A 10,973-nucleotide genomic window follows, 5' to 3' on the forward strand; every position below is an offset into this window, starting at 1 on the left:
CTGCTTCTCCCCCTCCCTCCCTTCTAGGCTTGAGAGCCTGGGGTGAGGAGGCAGGGCTGGGGATTTGGGGAAGGGGCAGAGTTGAGGTGGGGCCGGGGGTGGGGTAATTAAAGAACGGGGGGTGGGGGCAGCCAAAATTGTTTTTGCTTTGGGCGGCAAAAATCCTAGAGCCGGCCCTGGGAGCGGTGGATGTGGGTCTCATTGCCGATGGGGGAGTGAGGAAGGACCCAGCGAGCCAGCGGCATGCAAGGGGATCTTGTGGCAAGGTGAGGGGGGGTCTGGTGGGGGAGTGAGGAGGGATGCGGTGAACTGCGGGCAGAGGGGTCTCACAGCGTAGGGAATGACGAGGGACTACGCGGCAGGGGGGCCAAGCGGGGAGGCTGAGCGGAGGCAGGGCGGGGGTGGAGTCTGGACAGGAAGCAACTCTCCCCCAGGGGAAGCTTCACCCGCAGCCCATGCTCTGAGAGAAGAGTGGGGTTTGTTACCTGCTCTTGCAAATCTGAATTTGTTCCCCCAGTGTCTGTTGCTTTTGTCTGCATGCCAAATGGATTGCAGGAGTGCCCTTCCCTGCTGCAGTTAACCGTTTCTGGGCAACTCCATGCGTAAATGCTCTAGGTGTTAACCTTCTCGCTCTTGGTTTTTCACTTTGAAATTCTTTTTTAATCCACTCCCCCGTGATCAAGTTGCAACTTCTGTCTCCTAATGTGTTGTGTGAACTGTTCCATTTTTCCCTTCATCTGATTTACCAATCCAGTGAAACTATTGTTTGCTACTCCTCCTTCCTGTGCACTTACTTTTCCCATTCTAACAGGCACGAGTCTGAGGGTATGTCTACACTACGAAATTAGTTCGAATTTATAGAAGCCGGTTTTATTGAAATCGGTTGTATACAGCCGATTGTGTGTGTCCACACATAAAATGCTCTAGGTGCTCTAGTCGGCGGACCGCGTCCACAGTACGAGGCTAGCGTCGACTCCCGGAGCATTGCACTATGGGTAGCTATCCCACAGCTATCCCACAGTTCCTGCAGTCTCTGCCCCTTGGAATTCTGGGTTGAGATCCCAATGCCTGGATGATGCAAAACAGTGTCGCGGGCGGTTCTGGGTACATGTCGTCAGGCCCCTCCCCCCCCGTCACAGCAACGGCAGACAATAGATTCGCGCCTTTTTACCTGGGTTACCTGTGCAGACAACATACCACGGCAAGCATGGAGCCCGCTCAGCTCAGCTGAGCTCACCGTCACCATATGTCCTCTGGGTACCGGCAGACGTGGGACTGCATTGCTACACAGCAGCAGCTGCTAACTGCCTTTTGGCGGTAGACGGTGCAGTAGACTGGTAGCCTTCATCGGCGATCTGGGTGCTGGCAGCCGTGGGGCTTGCCTTTTGGCAGTAGATGGTGTATTACGACTGTTAACCGTCCTATTACAAGTTGGGTCATCGCACATTAGCAGAGTCTTCCCCGAGCAGCCGATCGTGCAATAGGCCTGAAGACCATCGTCATACACTAACTGCCAAGCGCCCCGTATTTGCTGCCAAGCACCAAGAAAGATGCCGAGGGCTATCAGTCACGCTGCACCGTCGTCTTAAGATGTAAAAAATAGATTTGCTCTGTATTCATTTGCTTCCCCCTCCCTCCGTCAAATCAACGGCCTGCTAAACCCAGGGTTTTCAGTTTAATCTTTGGGGGGACCATTCTGTGTGACAGTTGTTTGTGTTTCTCCCTGATGCACAGCCACCGTTCTTGATTTTAATTCCCTGTACCTGTACGCCATGTCGTCACTCGGCCCGCCCTCCCTCCTTCCCCTAGTCCGTCAGATACTACTTTCGCGCCTTTTCTTTGAATTCTGGGTTGAGATCCCAATGCCCGGATGATGCAAAACAGTGTCGCGGGCGGTTCTGGGTACATGTCGTCAGGCCCCTCCCCCCTCGTCACAGCAACGGCAGACAATAGATTCGCGCCTTTTTACCTGGGTTACCTGTGCAGACAACATACCACGGCAAGCATGGAGCCCGCTCAGCTCAGCTGAGCTCACCGTCACCATATGTCCTCTGGGTGCCGGCAGACGTGGGACTGCATTGCTACACAGCAGCAGCTGCTAACTGCCTTTTGGCGGTAGACGGTGTAGCATGAGTGATAGCCGTGGGGCTGGCAGCCGTAGGGCTGCATTGCACCAGCCCCTTGCCCTTTGGTAGGCGATGGTATATTATGACTGGTACCTATCGTCGTCATACTGGAGTGGCTGTCAATCATGGCCACCTGGGCAGACATGTTTCGATGATGATGGCTACCAGTCGTAGTATACTATTTTCTGCCAATTGCCCAGTATTGTCTGCTAAGCACCCAGAAGAGGCCGAGGGCGATGCTGGGTGCTGGCGGATGTGGGGCTGGCAGACGTGGGGCTGCATTGCTACACAGCAGCAGCCCCTTGCCTTTTGGCAGACAATGGTATATTATGACTGTTATCCATCATCATCGTACTGGAGAGGCTATCACTCATGCTGCACCGTCGGCTGCCGGCTTAAGATGTAAAAAATAGATTTGTTCTGTATTCATTTGCTTCCCCTTCCTCCGTGAAATCAATGGCCTGCTAAGCCCAGGGTTTTCTGCTTAATCTTTGGGGGGACCATTCTGTGTGACAGTTGTTTGTGTTTCTCCCTGTTCCTGTACCTGTACGCCATGTCGTCACTCGGCCCTCCCTCCCTCCCGCCCTCCCTCCTTCTCCTGGTCCATCAGATACTACTTTCGCGCCTTTTTTCTGACCAGGCGCCATAGCTAGCACTGGGATCATGGAGCCCGCTCAGATCACCGCGGCAATTATGAGCACCATGAACACCACGCGCATTGTCCTGGAGTATATGCAGAGCCAGGACATGCCAAGGCGAAACCCGGACCAGGCGAGGAGGCGATTGCAGCGCGGCGACGAGAGTGATGAGGAAATTGACATGGACATAGACCTCTCACAAGGCACAGGCCCCAGCAATGTGGAAATCATGGTGTCACTGGGGCAGGTTCATGCCGTGGAACGCCGATTCTGGGCCCGGGAAACAAGCACAGACTGGTGAGATCGCATCGTGGGGCTGCGGTTTCCCGGTTAACATGCGGCACAAACACAAGTAAACCCCCCCCCCCCCACACACACACACGATTCTCTGGGATGATCACTTCACCCCTCCCCTCCACCGCGTGGTTAACAGCGGGGAACATTTCTGTTCAGAAGAGCAGGAATGGGCGCCTCTGAATGTCCCCTTAATAAAATCACCCCATTTCAACCAGGTGACCGTGAATGATACCACTCTCCTGAGGATAACAAAGAGAGATAAGGAATGGATGTTGTCTGCATGCCAGCGAACACCGGGACCATACGCTGCCATGCTTTGTTATGCAATGATTCCAGACTACGTGCTACTGGCCTGGCGTGGTAAAGTGTCCTACCATGGCGGACGGGATAAGGCAGCCCTCCCCAGAAACCTTTTGCAAACGCTTTGGGAGTACATAAAGGAGAGCTTTCTGGAGATGTCCCTGGAGGATTTCCGCTCCATCCCCATACACGTTAACAGACTTTTCCAGTAGATGTACTGGCCGCGATTGCCAGGGCAAATTAATCATTGAACACGCTTGCTTTTTTGTGTGTAATGTTTACAAATATTTACAAAGTTACACTCACTAGAGGTCTCCTGTGTGCCCTGAGGGTCTTGGGTGAGTTCGGGGGTTACTGGTTCCAGGTCCAGGGTCACAAACATATCCTGGCTGTTGGGGAAACCGGTTTCTCTGCTTCCTTGCTGCTGTGAGCTACCTACAGTACCTCCATCCTCATCTTCCTCGTTCCCCGAACCGTCTTCCCTGTGTGTTTCTCCAGTGAGAGAGTCATAGCACACGGTTGGGGTAGTGGTGGCTGCACCCCCTAGGATCGCATGCAGCTCCGCGTAGTAGCGGCAAGTTTGCGGCTCTGCCCCGGATCTTCCGTTTGCTTCTCTGGCTTTGTGGTAAGCTTGCCGTAGCTCCTTAATTTTCATGCGGCACTGCTGTGTGTCCCTGTTATGGCCTCGGTCCTTCATGGCCTTGGAGATCTTTTCTAATACTTTTCCATTTCTTTTACTGCTACGGAGTTCAGCTATCACTGCTTCATCTCCCCATATGGCGAGCAGATCTCGTACCTCCCGTTCGGTCCATGCTGGAGCTCTTTTGCGATCCTGGGACTCCATCACGGTTACCTGTGCTGATAAGCTCTGCGTGGTCACCTGTGCTCTCCACGATGAGCAAACAGGAAATGAAATTCAAACCTTCGCGGGTCTTTTCCTGTCTACCTGGTCAGTGCATCTGAGTTGAGAGTGCTGTCCAGAGCGGTCACAATGAAGCACTGTGGGATAGCTCCCGGAGGCCAATAACGTCGAATTCCGTCCACACTACCCCAATTCCGACCCGCAAAGGCCGGTTTTATCGCTAATCCCCTCGTCGGAGGTGGTGTAAAGAAACCGGTTTAAAGGACCCTTTAAGTCGAAAGAAAGGGCTTCGTTGTGTGGACGTGTCCAGGCTTAATTCGGTTTAACGCTGCTAAAGTCGACCTAAACCCATAGTGTAGACCAGGCCTAAGTCTTGGTTTAGGTTTTACCAGAACCTGGCTCTCATCATATGGTGATGGTCGCAGTGTGGTGGCCCCTCCCCATGGACTGCTTGGTGGCTCTTGGACTGGGTCGTTCCTAATACCCCCATTCCAATCATCACATTCCACCTTTTAATTTTGCTTGGGACACCTTTTTCTATTTCTGTCCCCATTCTTTAGTATCCATAGTCTGTTGTTGCCCACCAAGATTTATAATGGGGGACTACACTTCTCTTTTTTGCAGATTTTCTACAGCTGTTTCCAATTTCTGTTCTTTCCAGTGCTTTTGTTGCCTCTGTTGTTTCTTCTAACTTTTTCTGTGTTTCTGTTACTTGCCTGGCCAATTTTCTGGCCTTTTGTCTTAACAGTTAACAGCGTTGGCCAGAGTTTGCAATATTCTATATTTCTTACTTTTATTATTATTTTTCTGCCCTAGCCTTAGAGATCCCATTCCACGTTTCTGTGGGGATATCTAGGGAGGGGATTAGAGGATTCCCTAACTCAGAGTTTTCTGTCATTTTAGGTCATGACCTTTTGGGGTCACTAGTGTTGTTAAGAATGTTGCTAAAGAATGTTGTTACTATTGGCAGGCTGTTAAGGCTGCTCAGAGCTTTTGTGTTTAGAGCTGAGCCAGTGTTGTCAGCACTAGCAGATAGTGTAGCCTGCTAATTCAGAACATCTCAATATTACTCATAAAGAAAGACCACAGATTCAGTTCAGTGGTGAAGGCGCTCGGCCAGGTTTACTGTCAGTGAAGTACAGTCCTAGAGCTCCCATAGGAACTACAGGTACGCTAACACGTAGCCTCTGATAGTGGACTAGGTCAGTGAGCAGTGGGCATCTCTGCTGCCCCCTCAGCTGCACAGAGGTGCCCCTCCTATGAGTTCTCTTTTATACATTGATACAAACAAGTTACATATTGCAATTCTGACATGGTTAGTTACCACTCCTACACCTTTTACCTGTTGGTTCAAACAAAACATCCTCCTCCATTATCCAGTCACCTGATCCTTATCTTAATTGGGGTTGGTGTGTTTCTGTACCATCTCCCAGGAATGTGTTTACATGAATACCCAGTACCTAGTACTTTTTAGGAGTGTCTGTGTTTTAGCAATGCTAGCCGTACCTTTGCCAAGTTCATGTACCTGTAAGCAGGGTCTGAACGAGCTCTCCCCTGACATCTAGTGATGAGCTGTGAAAAAGGACTTCAGAAGCTGATCTCATTTGCTTAGGCACACCCACCCTGCCTAGGTGCTCAGCATGATGGGATTGCTTGCCCAAATAATCACTTTTGGCTGGTGTTGAATCCCCAGTCTCCTTGTTATACGGGCAGGAGTAATAAAGAATTGTTATCCTTGTTGTGTGAATCAAGGACAGCAGAACTGTACTTGGCTTACCCTGATTGAGGCACTCACACGGCAGGGAATGTGGGTTGTACCATCACCTGGTGGTGTGGGTCCTGGACGCCATTCGGCCCTTTTTATGGTGTAATAACAGAGCTGATTGCCATTCAGTTGAGAGTCTTGTTACATACCACAGAGCTAAAATCACTGATACTCAGGTTTAAGCATTAAATCTGTTTTGGGATGCAAGAGACTGCCCTATGTGCACCAGCAGTGAGGCTCCTCCATGAACAGCTGAAATCACTGAGTGCCATGTTAAGTGGTGGGACCTGAAGACATCCCAGTGGATTGGCAATCAGCTGGCAGGGTGGCTGGTAAAGAGGTGTGGTAGGCAGCTGGCAGAGAGGTGTGGTGATTGGGCAAAGGAATGGAACAGCCAGCTGGGTGGCTGGCAGAAAGGAGCTAAGCGATGATTGGCCAGCAGGGTAGCTGTGGAGAGAAGCAGAGAGCGAGTGCCTGGACAGAGGAGTAAGTAAGGTGCCTTCTTATCTCTGAACTCTGGGCCTGCACTGACCCAGGACAACTGTGAGTGGAGTGCAGAGAAGGGAAAAGCACATTAAATGGACTTTTGTTTGCTGGACTTAAGAACTTGAGGTAAAAGGACACTGCCCAACATAGTCTGGGGTGGGGCTTTTGCTCATGGTTTTATGTTTATGAATCCTGTTTGTGGCGTTTTCCCAAATTAATTTTTTTATTAATTTTTTTCCTACACTCAGACTCAGTGCTTGCGAGAGGGGAAGTATTGCCTCTTAGAGGCGCCCAAGGGGTGGTATGTAATTGTCCCAGGTTACTGGGTGGGGTTTAAGCCAGTTTTGTGTTGTATTGTTGAAAAGGAACCCCTAGTTATTGAACCTGGCCCTTGTTGCTGCCAATTCCAATGGACAGAAGGGTTACACACCATACAGTGAACTTGTAAGCAAGCATCTGCTTTATGACAGGGCATGACTTTTGTTGACTTTGGTTCAGGCCTCAGGCCTTGCACCAGGCTCCGTGCTCCAAGCTCTCTCTCTACACTACACTTATGACACTTGCAATAGCCGCTGATGCCCCCTACATAGACTGGTGTTTCTGGAGCAGGGCCACAAGCACAGACTGGGGAGACCATATCTTCATGCAGACCTAGGATGACCAGCAGTGGGTCTAGAAAAATTTTGCATGAAGAAAGCTACATTTCTGGAGCTTTGTGTACAGCAGAACCCAAGCCTCCAGTGTAAAGATACATGTATGACAGCCCCCTTGGTGGTTTAGAAGAGAGTTTCTATAACTGTCTGGAAGCTATCTACTCTGCACTGGTGTTGCCGACCAGTTTGGTGTTGGAAAATCAGCTGTGAGGAAAGTGGTGGTGAAGGTTTCTAAGACAATCGGGTGTGTGAAGTAACTGCTGGCTTTTGAGAGAATGGGGTTTCCAAAATGCATTGATTGGACTCATGTGCCCATAGTTTGCACTCCTCAAATAGCACATGATTAATTAAACCACAAAGGGTACCTACTCCATTGTAATGCAGGCCCTCTTGGACCACACGGCACAATTTATGAATGTCAATGTGAGCTCCACGGGGAAAGCTTTGAGATTCGGAAGTCTTCATTCATGGAAAGGCTGGGACATTATTCCCACCAAATGACATTGTCTTAAACAGAGTTACTGTCCTCCCCTTCATACAGTGCTCCTCCAAGGATTTAAAGGTGGTTGGTAATGCTCCAGAAATATCGACTGGAAGTTGCATACATTATTGGGAAAGAGTTAGCAATTGTTGATGCCTTATCCAGTGCATACATATTGCTTGATGAAAGAGTAAGTTAGAGGAAGCTGATGTTGCAGTACATCTCACGATGTCTTATTAGCCTATTTCAGAACAAAAATCAAAGGTATTTTTCAGCCAGCCATGCATAGTCAAATTGAGGACCTGCTTCAGTCTTGTAACACATGTCAAACCTTCAGAAACAAAAAACAAAACAAACAAAAAATTAATGGAGATATCCCATCTCCTAGAACTGGAAGGGACCTTGAAAGGTCATTGAGTCCAGCACCTTACCTTCACTAGCAGGACCAAGTACTGATTTTGCCCCAGATCCCTAAGTGGCCCCCCTCAAGGATTGAGCTTACAACCCTGGGTTTAGCAGACCAATACTCAAACCATTGAGCTATCCCTCCCCCCAAGTCAAGAGGAATCAGTGCTATTGTATAAGATCCCAAATAGAACTTGGCAGAAATTTGGCATGGACCTGTTTGAGTTTCAAGGTACAGATTATTTTTATTCTGGTTGATTATTATTCCAAATACTTAGAAGCCTGCTTGCTTCAGGACACCACAAGCATGTCTCTCATAAGACAAAGTCTATTTGCAAGATATGGCATACCTGAGAAGCTCAGTGACAATGGACCACAATTTTGCTCCAGTTACTTTTAAACTTGTGCAAAACAATTGGACTTTATTCACCAAACATTGTCTGTTGATCCCATAGTCAAATGGAATGGCCAAGAAAACAGTTCAAACTTTAAAAAAGAATTCTTAAAAAAAAATCTAGCTTGGAAAACACAGATCCTATCTTAGGCTGGAGCAAAGGGTCATGCACCTTGCAGGTAGGTGCTGTAACCACCAGGATAAAGAGTCATATATATTGAAACACACAAAAGGAAAAAAGAATCCAAGTAAGGTAAAGAGCATTAGAACTGAAATTGATTGTTCATGCAAAACAAACCTAATCCAAACGTATCAATGCCCTTTCTTCAGACAGTGAATAGTGCTCAAGGTCTCTTCTACAGTTAAGCAGTCCTTCTTGGGGGGAAGAAAGGGTTAGTTCTGTTTTTTTTTTTTTCAATTCTAAAGTGGGAATGATAGTCTATTTCCTTCCTTAGATAAAGCAGACAGACAGACAAGAGATGATAGTAATGATGGGGTGGAACATCGCTTCTGTTGATGTTCTCAGTATGCAGGGTGGCTGGTAGGTAATAGACAGATGTTTTGGGCTGGCAGGTCAGCCACAACACCTGTTACTCTAGACACTGGCTCACCTCCACAGTCAGGGACATCATCTGGTTCTTCTGGACAGGTCCCTCTCCTTCACTTGTCTTTCTCAGGCTGCTCAGAGCTGGGTGAATTGTCTCATTTCACTATGCAGTTGGGCACCATTTCAGATTTTTGTAGGGGGGGGGGGCGGGCAACTTTAACTGTGACTCCTGGGTCTATTTAGGCACTTGAGAAAACTAGTTTTTTGGTAGATAACTTAGCAATTAGCTGACAGGAGCTCTGTATCTAATTCCTTTATAAAAGAAAGACAATTAAAGAAATATGAGACCCACTCAGCTCTAATAGCAACATGTTCTGATATCTTGTGGCAAGTCACTTAAGGGACACTGGTTAGTTATAAAATTTTAATTTTACTTTATTATTAACTCTGTGGAGAGAGAGACCCCATCAGGACTCCTGGGTTCTATCCCAGCTCTGGGAGGAGAGCAGGGTCTAGTGGGTTACAACAGGGAACAAATACATTTGGGTTCTATATAAGAACATCAGAATGGCCATACTGGGTAAGACCAATGGTCCATCTAGCCCAGTATCCTTTCTTCCAACAGTGGCCAATGCCAGGTGCTTCAGAGGGAATGAACAGAGCAGGCAATCATCAAGTTGCCCTGTTGCCCACTCCCAGCTTCTGGCAAACAGAGGTGAGGGACATGCTGGACATGGTGTTGGATCCCTGCCCACCCTGGCTAATAGCCATTGCTGGACCTATCCTCCATGAACTTATTGGAACCCTGTTATAGTTTTGGCCTTCATGACATCCCCTGGCAAAGAGTTCCACAGGTTGACTGTGAATACTGTTTTTTGTTTAATTTAAATCTGCTGCCTATTAATTTCATTTGGTGACCCCTAGTTCTTGTTATGTGAGGGAGTAAATAACATTTCCTTATTCAATTTTTCCACACCATTCATGATTTTATAGACCTCTATCACACCCCCCTTAGTCATCTCTTTTCCAAGCTGAAAAGTGCCAGTCTTTTTAATCTCTCCTCATAGAGAAGGTGTTCTATATCCCTAATAATTTCTGTTGCCCTTCTCTGTATCTTTTCCAAATCCAATATATCTTTTTTGAGATGGGGTGACCAAATCTGCACACCCTATTCAATATGTTGGCATACCGTGGATTTATATAGAGGCAATGAGATATTTTTCTCTTATTATCTATTCCTTTCCTAATGATTCCCAATATTCTTTAAGCTTTTTTAATTGCCACTGCACATTGAGCAGGTGTTTTCAGAGGAACTATCCACAATGACTCCAAGATCTCTTTATTGACGGGTTCAGCTAATTTAGACCCCATCATTTTGTATGTATAATTGGGATTATATTTTGCCAAGTGCATTACTTTGCATTAATCAACACTGAATTTCTTCTGCCATTGTGTTGCCCAGTCATCCAGTTTTGTGAGATCCCTTTGTAACTCTTCTCAGTCTGCTTTGGACTTAACTATCTTGAGTAATTTTGTACCATCTGCAAATTTTATCACCTCACTGCATACCCCTTTTTCCAGATCACTAATGAATATGTTGAATAGGACTGGTCCCAGTACAGACCCCTGAGGGACACCACTATTGACCTCTTTCACCTTTTATTCCTACCCTTTGTTTCCTATCTTTTAACTGAAATGCCTGGCAGTGTTTTCAGGATCATCTAACGATCATAGAATCATAGAATATCAGAGTTGGAAGGGACCTCAAGAGGTCATCTAGTCCAACCCCCTGCTCAAAGCAGGACCAATTCCCAGCTAAATCATCCCTGCCAGGGCTTTGTCAAGCCGGGCCTTAAAAACCTCCAAGGAAGGAGACTCCACCACCTCCCTAGGTAACGCATTCCAGTGTTTCACCACCCTCCTAGTGAAATAGTTTTTCCTGATATCCAACCTGGACCTCCCCCACTGCAACTTGAGACCATTGCTCCTTGTTCTGTCATCTGCCACCACTGAGAACAG

The sequence above is a fragment of the Chrysemys picta genome, chromosome 12, assembly GCF_011386835.1.
Source record: "Chrysemys picta bellii isolate R12L10 chromosome 12, ASM1138683v2, whole genome shotgun sequence".
Taxonomy (NCBI): domain Eukaryota; kingdom Metazoa; phylum Chordata; order Testudines; family Emydidae; genus Chrysemys; species Chrysemys picta.